We start from the raw sequence: 13,024 nt of genomic DNA, 5'->3' as shown, positions 1-13,024 counted from the left end.
GGATGCATCCTCATAGAATCAGGAGGAGAAAGGATGGGAGAGAGGAAGAACCCAGAAAAGGGGAGAACATTTGAATTGTAAGTATGTAAACTATCCAATAAAAAACTGAAAAAAATAAGAAGCTTCAGAGGCATGTAAAATAATAAAGGCTATTGATATTGATCGTTGGCATGACTAGATGCTAAATTCCTACTGTTGTAGACATCAGACATTTTCAGGTGCAGGTCACAGATAAAGCAATCTCAGTCTAACTATGAAACTCATTACAAACATACTAGCATTTATAGGGCTAGAAATTGATATGTTGATGGGGAGGAAATACACCAATGGTATATGGCCTGGAAGATAATATGTTCTCATTAATTCAATAATGGCAAGACTTCTTGTGGGGTAACCAAATAATCTTTTGATTGAATTTGAGGTCTGATCTGCATGATCATGCCTGGTACAGAAATTTACTTTTAAAATTTATTTGATCAGTTATTTTAGAATAAGAGACCATGAAACACATAGTCTTTTCACTAAGGAAGAGAGATCCAAAATATTATGAATGCCAAAGGTATTAGATGATATGATGCTTTGGGAGAGAAATATTCCTCATAGTCTGGCATTTGAAAAAATTCTCCCCATTTGGATAATGTATGGATATGACTTTGTTGGAAGAATTAAGTTACTAGTGTCGAGCTTTTAGAATTTAGAGACTACTGCCCCTTTGAGTGGACACTGTTTCCAGCTTGCTGTTTGAGGTATGAAGTCTTATTCAATTTTGCCTCCAGGCCCGGTGTTTGCTGCCACCCTTTCCTTCCCTGATGATTATGGACTCTTACCGCACAGAACTGTAAGTCCAAAATAAACCTTTCTTTATACAAGACTACACGGTCATGGTGTTTGTCAATCAATAAAAGTAACTAATAAAAATGTCCAAAAGGAAAGTTGTCAGTTGGACAGAGTAGGGACAGTTATGTACCTGAACTCATAGTGGATGTGACAGCATGCACTAGACCTATGAAAGCCCAAACCAGGCCACATCCCAGAATGTAGATGAAAGGGGACACTGAGTCCTATTCCTACCTGTGAGACTACTGGCAATTGGTAGCTATTGAGAAAGATACTTTTCTGTAAGAGTGTATCCTGCTAAGTGGGCCGCTCTGCAATTGAGGGCCACATAATTTTTTGAACTTTAATGAAAAAGATTAAGCTGCTCAGTGTGAAAATTGCCTATGTGCTACTTTCTTTTAAATACACTGTATTTATTTACTTGAAAACTTGGTGTTATTTGCAGCATTTATGCAGTAACTTAATAAAATAAAATATGGCAACATAATTGAAAGGAGAACCAGAAACAATATTGTACATATTTTTCTCTTTGAATTCAAGGATGTCCTATGTGCTCATTGATGTTTGGGTGCTGGGTGAATGTCCAACATACGTCACTGAAAGACAAGAAGGCAGACTACAGGCCTTCCTCTCCCGAAGGTCTGAAAATAAAACTTCAGTAAATACAATAACACAAGTGTGGTTGGCATAGCTCAGATGTTAGTTGATATGACCATTTAGATAAGAAAATAAAACATATGCATGCAGATAGTTTAGAAATGTATACTGTCCATGATTAATTTAAAGACTAAAGAATTGAGAGTTTTCCATTTGGGGAAGGGAGAAAACTGTTTTGAGATCTCTTTAGTTTGTTGTGGTTAGAAGGCTAGTGTTCGGTGTTCATAAAACAGAAGAGACAAACTCCGTGAATGAAGTGAAAGTTCACAGTGTCAAGGTTTAAAAAAATGCAGAGAAATGAGGACACTGGCCCAGTTGCTGGTATGACTAATTTATGCAACCAGATGATGGAAATGGAGATAGAAAGGTAAAGGGACTAAGATTTTAGAAGGTTGTGAATGAAGGGCAGAGAAATTCTGTCTTTATTGAACAAACTACCAATTAAAAGTCTGTGCATTTTGAAAGTAGGAACTTTAGGGTCTGAAAGGATGGCTACAATATTTTTTAAGAGGACTCACTGCTCCTTCAAAAACCTGAAGTTCAGTTTCCAAAACTTTTGTTAGGTAGCTAATTGCTACAGTTAACTCCAGCTCCTGGTGAGTCAATGTCTTTGCCTTCTGTGGCACTTACATTCACATTTATACTCTCTCTCTCTCTCTCTCTCTCTCTCTCTCTCTCTCTCTCTCTCTCTCTCCACACACACACACACACACACACACACACACACACTCACACTCACACACACACACAATTACAAATAATAGAAACACTAAAAAGGACTTTAGAATTTTGCATGTCCTGTGGTGGGGTAAAAGTTGGGCACACTTGCTTCTCTTGCAGAGATATCAGGATTAATTCCAAAAGCCCATCATGGCAGCTTACAACTTCCTTTAACTCTAGCTCTAGGAGATCCTATGCCTTCTTCTGTCCTTAGGAAACTGGACATGAACATCTACATATAAATACATTATAGGTACTCAGAAAACAAATATAAAGAGATCTTTTTTTTAAAAAAAATGGAAGTTGGAACTTCCCCTGCCTTTATCTCTGTAGGGCTCAGGTAATAGATGTACTTTACTATACACAGCCTAAAAGGTGTGAATCAAACCCTTCATGCTCATTCAGCAAATACTTTGCCAACTGAGCTGTACCCCCAGTTCCTTGGCATGTCTTTATAAGCATATTTATACTAACATTGGAAAAGTTAAGCAATTGAAATCCTACGTATTTGAAAAATAAAGCTGCATTTGAGACAAAATAATGCACTGGTGTAGATGAGATGCCAAGTGGTTGAAAAAGGCTGGAGGCTAAAGACCAGTTCATTCTTGGAGTTGCACACCATCGTCCCTACAGGTCTATGAGTATCAGCATGGAGCATGCTGTCCATGACTGTTAAGCGTCATTGAAGTGTGATAAAGGGTTAACAAGTGCCTGTCATGGGTTCGGTCCCCAGCTCTGAAAAAAAGAACAACAACAACAACAACAACAAAAAAAAACAAGTGCCTGTCAGAGGGAATGAAATGTTTAAATACTTTGGTAAATAGCAGATTCTATGATACATGTGACTGAGGGTGTTCATTTAAATAAAGTAGATACTCGAAATATTTTTCCTATCAAAGCCTATTGTCAATTGTATTTTGTTGTCATGGCAACCTAAAATATAATTGGAAACTAGAGAATTAGAGGTGAGCCAGAGAAGGCAAATATCTTCTATTTAGCTAAATGCAGTTTCTCTTAATTTCTATATATTAAGGATTTAACATTTTAAAGTTTTATGTATCTTTCTCCTAACAACTGTTAGATGTAGAGTGTCCAGTCACAGTGGTATTCTCTTTGAGTTATTGAATAAGTAATTCGCCTCTCCAGTCTTTCCGAACCTTGAAATGTTCTTTACTTTTTCGACCTTGACAACTTGTGGTAGTTTCTGAGCACCGGCACTCTTACTTCAGGAAATATTTTGGCCACACCCGTGGTCTTTAAAGTGTGTTTTATGAAGACTTAGAATTCTGCAGATGAGCACCCAGGATTCTTTCAAAGGTGTGAGCATATGGCTATGCGATGTAACCGTTATTTGTATCTTTTCAGTTTCATGTCAATGTTACAGTGGAAATCACAATAGGAGTACTAAGAGAAGACAAGGTGCAAGAACTGAAGGCAGGAGGACCACATTACATCTGTCATTGGAAACTGAGAGGGAGCAGGAATTTGGGACCACATACAAAATCTCAGGCCAGTCTCCACTGATCCACTTCCTCCAGCAAGGTTTCAAATCTTGAAGGATCCACAGCCACCACCATTTCGAGACCAAGTGTTTAAGCTTATGAAGCTATGGGTTACATTTCATATTCAAACCACATCATCATTCAATATTTATAGCATGACATATACCCAAGCCTAAGCAATGACTTAATATTTAATGTTTATTTACAAAATAAATTAGCTTGCCCTCCTATTCTTTATTTATGAAAATGTATCAAATATTCTGTTTATGGTGCCTTTGCCAAATGCCCAATCTACTTACCAAGTAGGCAATAGATTGTGAGTAAACACACTCACTAACAGTAAACAAACCAAGCTCAGGATTTAAAGTGTGCAGAAAGAGACAAGCATAATAGACATATTACCACGGTTTTAGCAGAGTAACTTCATGGCATACTCAAGCAAGTATTTGTTAAATGAGTAACAGATGCTGTATTGAGACACACTGAAGGCACCATGAGGCCGCAGAGGTGGACTTAGAGTCGGTGGTCAGGGAGCACTTGCTACAGGCTTAGGTAGGAGCAGACTCTCTCTCTCTCTCTCTCTCTCTCTCTCTCTCTCTCTCTCTCTCTCTCTCTCCACCTTAAAGCCTTAAAGCTCTGGGTAAATTGAAGACTGAACTTGAGAAAAGAACCCAGCATGCGGTACTAAAGGCTGCTAACTACTACAATCAGCTGTGTGGTGTCTTGGCTCATGTGAAAGTCTAGATCAGGATGACTATAGATGGTAGTGTGATTAATTAAGATGATAAGATAATAAGGTCTACTACAATAAACATGTTTTAACAAAAGCCCCCCACCCCGTGTACGTGTGTGTGAGAGTATGTGTGTGTGTGTGCATGTGTGTGTGTGTGTGTGCATGTGTGTGCGCTTGTGCAAGTGCCTGTACACATGCAGATGGACCCACCTGTATGCATAAAGATGTCAAAGGAGATATCAGGGCTCTTTTTCTACCACCATATGGTCTTTAACACAGGGTACCGCAGTGAACAAGAAAAAAAATCACAAAACTTCAGCTATTCAGGGTGGCTTCCCAGTCTGCAGGTCTTCGTTCCCATCAGTGCTAGGGTTGTAGGTACATGCAGCCATGTCTAGCTTTTAGTGTTATGGGTGCTGGGGAACTTCAGGTCAGGTTCTTATGTTTGAACAAATAATGCTTTTACCCACTGAGCCATCATCCCCCCAGCTTAACAGAAGTCTTTTACAGTTTAGTGAGTCCCCATGGAAGTGAGCCCAAGACCACAATACTTATGCTTGTGCTTGGTAAGAACTTGGTGTGTAGCTTGTGGTATTATTTAACTTTATAAATATTTAAAAATCTTAAATGCTATTTCTGATATTTTAGTATCAGGTTAAATGATTTCTTCCCATTAGAAAAGTACTTGGCTAGAATATCTGTGATGATTTCTTGTCTTGGCTGATAGTCTTTAAAGCTCTTATAAATCAAGGTTACTTTATTTTATATCTATTCTTTGGAAGTAAATAGTATAGCATCCCTTCCTCATGCAAGTCCTTTTCTGGTACAACGACTTTTGGCAACAGAGACTCACTTAGTTTTATTCTTTTCCTCATTTGTATCCAGCTTTAGTTTGAGAGCATGGATGGCTTGCTTTCTGTGGATGGCAGAATATGCAACTCCGTGACAGTGTGCTCCTTATTAATTCCAACATTTCCACTTTGCTGTGCTGCAAGGTACACATGGGCTTGGCATATGAGCTGTTTACACATTGAGACGAGTTCTGAAAACGCAGCGAAGTGACAGGTGCACATCCAGAAGGATATGCAAATTGATTTTTTTTCCTACGAATACCTTTGTGTTTTCTCCACAAATTCCCTTCCAACATTGTACATCGAGCTACACCACTCAGTTAATTTGCTATTATGGCTAGCATCAGAATTCCCATTCTTTTAGTTGCTTGATTGATGTGAGCACACACTATTTGGAAACACCACAAATATAACGTTTATGCTTTTCTAGGTCTTTAGCTCTCCTGTTTGCAGTTTTTAAGATTTTTTCTTACATAAAAGTCAGTATTTTCAAATACCATCCAAGGTTTAGAGTCTCTTGGTTGGGTTATCTTTACTCTGCCTGGCCCTCAGATTAATCTTACCTCATCTGGATTTTATGTTTAATGTAGCATCTTTGCAGTGTGATGGCATTACTTAGAAGGTCACAGAAGCAGACACAGGACTGTGATTTGCTGAAAGTTTAAAACTCTAGTAAGATAATATTCGTTCACTGTGAATTGGTATTTTTTTATAGGAAGAATGTATGAGAAAGGAAGGAAAGAAGAAAGGAAAGAAAGCAAAAATGAGGGAAGTGGGAGAACAAGGTGGAGCAAAGGATGAAGGAAAAGGAAGCGGGGATAAAAGTCAGATGCTTTCCCAACTCTGTGGACATAGCAATGCAATGGTGGAGACTTCGGAGGTAATCTGTCTCAGTGTTTCCAGATACTTTGACTAGGAAGCCATTGGATATACTTTTATTTTAGGAGCTCACATTATTGATTAAATAAATGGAGACTCGCTCTATAACTTGCAGGGTATTTAAAAATTAACTTTACATTTCATTAGAAACAAGGACTATACACATTTAGAAAATTAGTACAGACCTCATACAACACTGGCGGGAGGCTGTGTTTAAAATTAGAACAATTCGTAAAATAGAGAAGCAGCATTTCAAAGGTAGGACACCGTGCAGTTGGTGACCACATTCTTCATCTCATACTTTTAAAGTAAAAGCCAAGCGGGTTAAAGACATTTGGAGAAGATTGTAGCAGGAACAGCGGGGCCACCACTAGGTAAACACCAGGGATCTCACAATTCAAAAGCATCTCCTGCTGGAGGACCTAATTGAGGACTGCTTGAGAGACCAAGGATTCCTGGCGCCAACAATGCCAGCCAATTGGGAACTGATGTTTAGAAGAGACGCTTTCTTGGGACCAATGGGGCACAGGTGGACGGTATTAAAGGAGCTTGCGGCAGTGCTCAAATGAGCTCATTGAGGTGTTTTTCACATACTCCTGGTATCTAGACTCTGTAGCCTTGACTCTGAGCCATCTCATCTCCAACCCCCAAGGATACGTAGAGTCAAGTGGTGAGTAGTCCAGGGTACAGGCAACAGAAGTTGACATCTGAAAAATTATTTCTGTCAGTGAAATAGTAACCTGGCAACCTTTTGCCTTCCTCACAACTCCACCCCCCAAATAATCTCTCTCTCTCTCTCTCTCTCTCCCCCTCTCTCTCTTCCTGTGTGTCTGTGTGTTTGTGTGTATTAATTTATTACTTGGTGTTTATACAAGCTTTCAAACACTGTACAGTTCACCCTCAGAATAATCCAAATACAACTGTTTCTATGGGGTTCCTGTTTATCTACACCATTTAAACAATAACATTGAGTTTTTCAGTCATTTGTATCCTTGCACTATACAACTGCAAGTAACTATATGTTTTCTGTTTTTTAAAAGTTATGCATATTTAAACTCACATGAGGTGTTGTAACTTACACAATCTGAAGTCAGTCAAAATTCTAGCATAGATAGGGAGAGAGTCAAATGTCCCACCCCTAGGGTAGGCGCTAGCTACAGTTGATAGCTGCTGAGAGAAGGAAGTCTCCTTTCTATGGCAACTGGGAGGGTGTTCATGCTCCTGTGAATAGCTTCATAACTAGATATAGGCAGAACTGATTGGATTGAGAACATTATTAATAAAAAATATAGTAAAAAGCAGAAGCAAAGCTGGGAGTGAGACACAGTAAAGTACACTAGAGAATGTGGGAGAGAGACACTGGTCTGGTGCATATGATCATAATGAAGGAATTTGTCAGTTATGTATCTAATTAAGCTACACAGTCAAGGCAGAGGTAAAGATTATACTAATATAAATTAAAATTGGATTTGGTAATTAACAAAAATTTAGAATAAAAACATTTACTCAATCTGGATTCATAACAATGTCATTAACTTTAATTGTTTTTACTTATCTCGGTAGTTGTATTAAATGTTTGAAAACTTGATACATACACATTGATCATATTCAACCCATCCCTCATACTAGCTCCTCCTTTCTACTACACTCAACTTTATGTCTTTCTATTATATTAATAAATCATTTTTTCTAACTTGCCCCTAAATAAACATGGATGTGGAGTGTTCCATTTGAGCATGGTTGGCTTACTAGAAACTACTAACAATATTTAATTAAAATTGACTTTAATTGAAAGTGATCAGTTCTTCAGATCTGATGCAAAATTTTCCTCTGGTAGAAATCCGTACTTAGAACAGCTTTAATGGTTTCTAAACTTACAGTGATAGGAAAGCATCCTTTTGCTGCATATGTAATTCATCACTACATTTCTAGCATCACTGTGAACACTGGGGCTCTGCCAGAGAGCCCTACAAAAGAATTTTGGAATTTTGGAATTTTGGAATTTCAAGAGTGACACTGGTTCCCAAATGAGGTAGATCATGTATTCAACAGTCCAAAGACCCTTTGAAATGAACAAATACATCTGGGGGGAGTGGCTACCTATTCATCCCATGTTTGAGCCAGTTACTAATTTGCCTGCAGAAATTCAAACTTGCTGTCTCTAACCCAAGTTAATGACTTACTTCTCTCTTCATTCACTTTCGGGGTGCATTCCTCACTGAGCAACTCTTTCGTGTGCCCATTAGTTCATCTGAAGATAGCCTGGAATCCAGAAATTTATTTATAATCAGTTGCCTTTGTGTAGGACAACTGTACACAGTTACTTGATAATCAGACACAGCAGAGTTCATCATGTATGCCCCAGATAAGAAAGATGACCATCATCGCCTCTAAGAAAGAGTGCCTATAATGTTCACATTGATATGATTGTGATTTATCAAACACAATATTATCTAGTTCATTAATTTTTATTACACTTTTGTAGGCTTACATTTTCCAAAGCCAACTTCATTCAGTGTTCTTAAATGCTTCAACCTCTCTTCTAGCCCACTGACCAAAGGTAGGAGAGAAAGATGGTTTAATAGGACAAGGGTGTTGTAGACCTGTTTAGAAGTAATTCTTTGGGGTGATTCCAATCATTGTCAGGATATCTACAGTTAGGTCCAACAGGAAACACCAAGCACAAATCAGAAGCAGTGGTTTGATTCATCAGAAAACACAAGGTTCCTCCAAAACAGGGTGAGTCAGAGGAAGTGACAAGGATCAGCCAGAATACCATGAGAAGTTTTTTGGCATATTTCTCTCTATGAAGTCAAGACCAGTGAAGACTAGCAAAGACCAGCAAAGTGTTGCAAAGCATAACAATTCAAGAGCAGTCTTTGTCTAGGGGGTTCTGCTTATACCCTTTCCAAACATCACATACCCTCTCTTGCATCCACTCCAACAAATCATGGTATACCCACTCACGTGTCTGTTTCAACAAGGCATCCTCTCACAAGACAGCATCCGGTAAAACATCATGAAACACAACTGAGTTTCCAAAAAAACCCAGAAACATCACACTTTACTTAACAGTAGTGTATGATTCTTCGAACCATTGGAGCATTGTGCGATGATATGGCAGCTACCATTTTTACCTCGTAAACATGAGGCCCGTCCTACAGTGGTTGATGTACCCAGTGTCACTCTAATGGAGAGACTGATCCCCTGGCAGTCATAAACAGCAGCTGAGCCTTAGTTACCTCTAGTGACTAGGTTTTTATTCATCTATGAGAGATGATTATGGTGTATGTTCACTTACATATGTATATTAGCTGTGAAGCCCGTGATATCCAGGCTACAATCCTTAGAACCATACATCCACAGAGGGAAGTTAGAGATTAAGGAACTAGACGGAACAGATAGAACACATTAGGGAAGAGAAAGAGAATAGATAGCTACGGAGAGATGGGGGTGAGTGGAATAGAAGGATCAAGAGGAGAGGGGAAGAAGAGATGGAGTTATGGGAAAGATTACAAGGAAACACAGCTAAAATTAAGGGACATTTGAAGAGTAATATGGAAACCTAATATGGTGTAAATTATATATATATATATATATGAAATCTAAATGAAATTGAAATATATTTTTAATTAAAATTTGATAAATTTTGACATAAGTCTACTATTATATTATATAGATTATATAATATGACAAATATTTGTAATCTATATGAGAAAGTTCTTGTAGTGCTCTTTACAGAAAATACCCACTTTTTTGTTCTATATTTAAGAGCCCTATCAGGCTCCCTGAAGTTAGTGATAAGCCACCCAGATGCTTTTAGTGGTAGAGAAACAAACAAAAATGTTGATTTTTGTCTGCCAATCCCTTTTAAAATGTCAAAAATGAGTAAGAATACAAGACTGTGTTTCCCTTAATACGTTACTACGTTGCATACTACGTTCCCTACTGTGATCACTGCTGGACCAGTTAGTCAATGGCTAACTCAATTGCATTGGTATAATTCTAGCGTGAAAGATAAAAGTCCAGGAATTCATGCTGAGGGTGAAGTTATTGCTGTCATTCAGATGTGGCCAAGTACTAAAAGCATAGCGCCCCTTCCCACCAGTAGTGATTTCAAGTGAGTTATGTCTTAGGTGTCTAAGAGAAGTCTGGTGTTCATGATTCAGTTTGCTGGGGCTTCTTCCCAAAGAGGGTTCCTTTCATTGTTATGCATGATAGAGGAAAAAAAATCTACCTGGATTCTTTCTACAGGCATTAATAAAAATCATATTCATCAGTCAATGGGGATGACCACAAATATAACTTCCACTTAATTCTCGTGTCTTCCATGTAGTGTGACACTTCATTTACCCTTCTTCTATACCTTGCTCTATACTGTGGCTGTTGTAATCTTTTCCTCTCTCCATGATGAATTGTGAGCTTATGTCAAACAGCTTTCTGACCAAAGCTACAAATAATGGTTCTCACTGACATGATTTTCAGGACCACACAACAAACTCAGGACCTAGGGCCTTTTTATGTTTCCCATCTCTCTCTCTCTCTCTCTTTTTTTTTCTCCACCTTTATTAACTTGAGTATTTCTTATTTACATTTCGATTGTTATTCCCTTTCCCAGTTTCCAGGTCAACATCCCCCTAACCCCTCCCCTTCCCTTCTAAATGGGTGTTCCCCTCCCCATCCTCCCCCCATTACTGCCCTTCCCCCCAACAATCACATTCACTGGGGGTTCAGTCTTGGCAGGACCCAGGGCTTCCCCTTCCACTGGTGCTCTTACTAAGCTATTCATTGCTACCTATGAGGTCAGAGTCCAGGGTCAGTCCATGTAGAGTCTTTGGGTAGTGACTTAGTCCCTGGAAGCTCTGGTTGGTTGGCATTGTTGTTCATATGGGGTCTTGAGCCCCTTCAAGCTCTTTCAGTCCTTTCTCTGATTCCTTCAACGGGGGTCCTATTCTCAGTTCAGTGGTTTAATGATGGCATTCGCCTCTGTATTTGCTGTATTCTGGCTGTGGTTCTGTATCTGGTTCCTGACTCTTATTCAAAGTCTCAATAGCATCTTCTCCTTGAGGACGTGAACTAGTAGTAAAAATAATAGACCTTCTGTCAAACTCAAATTTATCAATTGCCCATGGCTTTACAGTAGGATAGTTCATTCACAGTCAATAAAAAGAACAAAAAAGTGTATATAGGTCTATTTCTCTCTCTCTCTCTCTCTCTCTCTCTCTCTATATATATATATATATATATATATATATAATCTATCAATCGTATATATATATAATATTGAAATTGTACTTTCATTAGTAAAGTATATTTAGTAATTAAGAATCTCCTAGTTCCTGAAATATCTGATTCTGTGAGACTGGTCCTTACTGTTGCAGTACACACTGCTGTTTTCCAAGAAAATGATCCCTTAGGCAATGTCCTCATTTCATATGAAAGACAAAGACATAGACCTTGGAGCAAAATGTGCTGCCCATTAAGACATGAAATGATCCTATTTAACAAATCTTGGTGCATTTAAGCAATAGAATAGGGGCTGAGGAAATGGTTCAGCAGTTAAATCACTTGGCACTTAAACAAAAGGACAAGAGCTAGGATCCCCAGAACCCTCACAAATGCCACATGGGTGTGGTGTCCCTCCAGTAATCTACCCTCCGAAGATGAAGATGGGGATCCTTAAGCAATCGGGCTAAAGAGACAGGTCATATGGATAAGAACTGGGTTTCAATGTGAGACACTACATCAATGAATAAGGTAGAAGGAAGGCAAGGGAGATTCTTGATAACACCTTTGGGCCACAACACACACACACACACACACACACACACACACACACAATCACACATATACAATATTATGCACACACAGGTTCACACATATACACACGCACACACACATGTACACACATGCACACACACAATTACATACTGTACACATAAAAAATAAAACTGTAACAAATAAATTATAATGAAAAGCAATATAACAAAATATTTCCAGCTTTATAGAAGCTGATTCTAAGAACATTTTCAGATTTCCTATCATGGACTATATAGAAACTCTCATTATGAGAACTCTCACGATCCATAAAAATGGTAAGCCAGTCATCGGACTGTTACAGTCCAGAGTGGGTCAAGTTTCGAACGGTACATATTCCTTAAAGTGAGGCTTACTTTTAATGAAATCCATAGACCACTGATGGATAAGTTCAAAGAAATACACTCATTTTACACTCGTGAAGTTCCCAACAATTGAGAATATTTATTTTGCCTCGATTTTCCCCCCTTGGAGTTGCAAACACTGAGATTGAAATTAGTTGAGGGAAAATTTGTTTCCAAGATTCTTTTCAATTTGCTTCTGTGGCAATTCAGTCAAGCAACCTGCTTGGAAATAATCTATTTGCAGGGCCTAGGTGGGGAAAAAGCTGCCACATTATATAATTCACTAAGCAGGTTCTGGCTTCCACTCTGCCAATCCATCTTAAATAGTGGCTAGTGCCCTGCCTCTCACCATACATATGATCAAGCAATTTAGCAGAAAAAGAGAAAGGCCCCGAAACTTGGCATCCCCGTGGACATTTATCTCTGAGAAAACCAAATGGAGCCAACTTTTGCCTGAGTTTAATAGCAAAGCTGTCACATTTTACACAAATGAGTATTGAAGTCTGTTGGCAAATGGGAAGGGGGTGGGGACCGGGAGTGGAGGAGGAGGGACTGCTGACTGGACTCTTTTCAAAGTGGCTCCAGTTTTAGGGGAGGGGCCAGATGCTCCGCTTGGCAGGAGGGACGAAGTAGTTAAAATGATTACTAGCTAGGGGTTGTAACCCCAGGCTCTGGGCATATATA

The sequence above is a fragment of the Rattus rattus genome, chromosome 4 (genome assembly GCF_011064425.1).
Source record: "Rattus rattus isolate New Zealand chromosome 4, Rrattus_CSIRO_v1, whole genome shotgun sequence".
NCBI classification, from domain to species: domain Eukaryota; kingdom Metazoa; phylum Chordata; class Mammalia; order Rodentia; family Muridae; genus Rattus; species Rattus rattus.
This window is presented reverse-complemented; position numbering follows the sequence as displayed.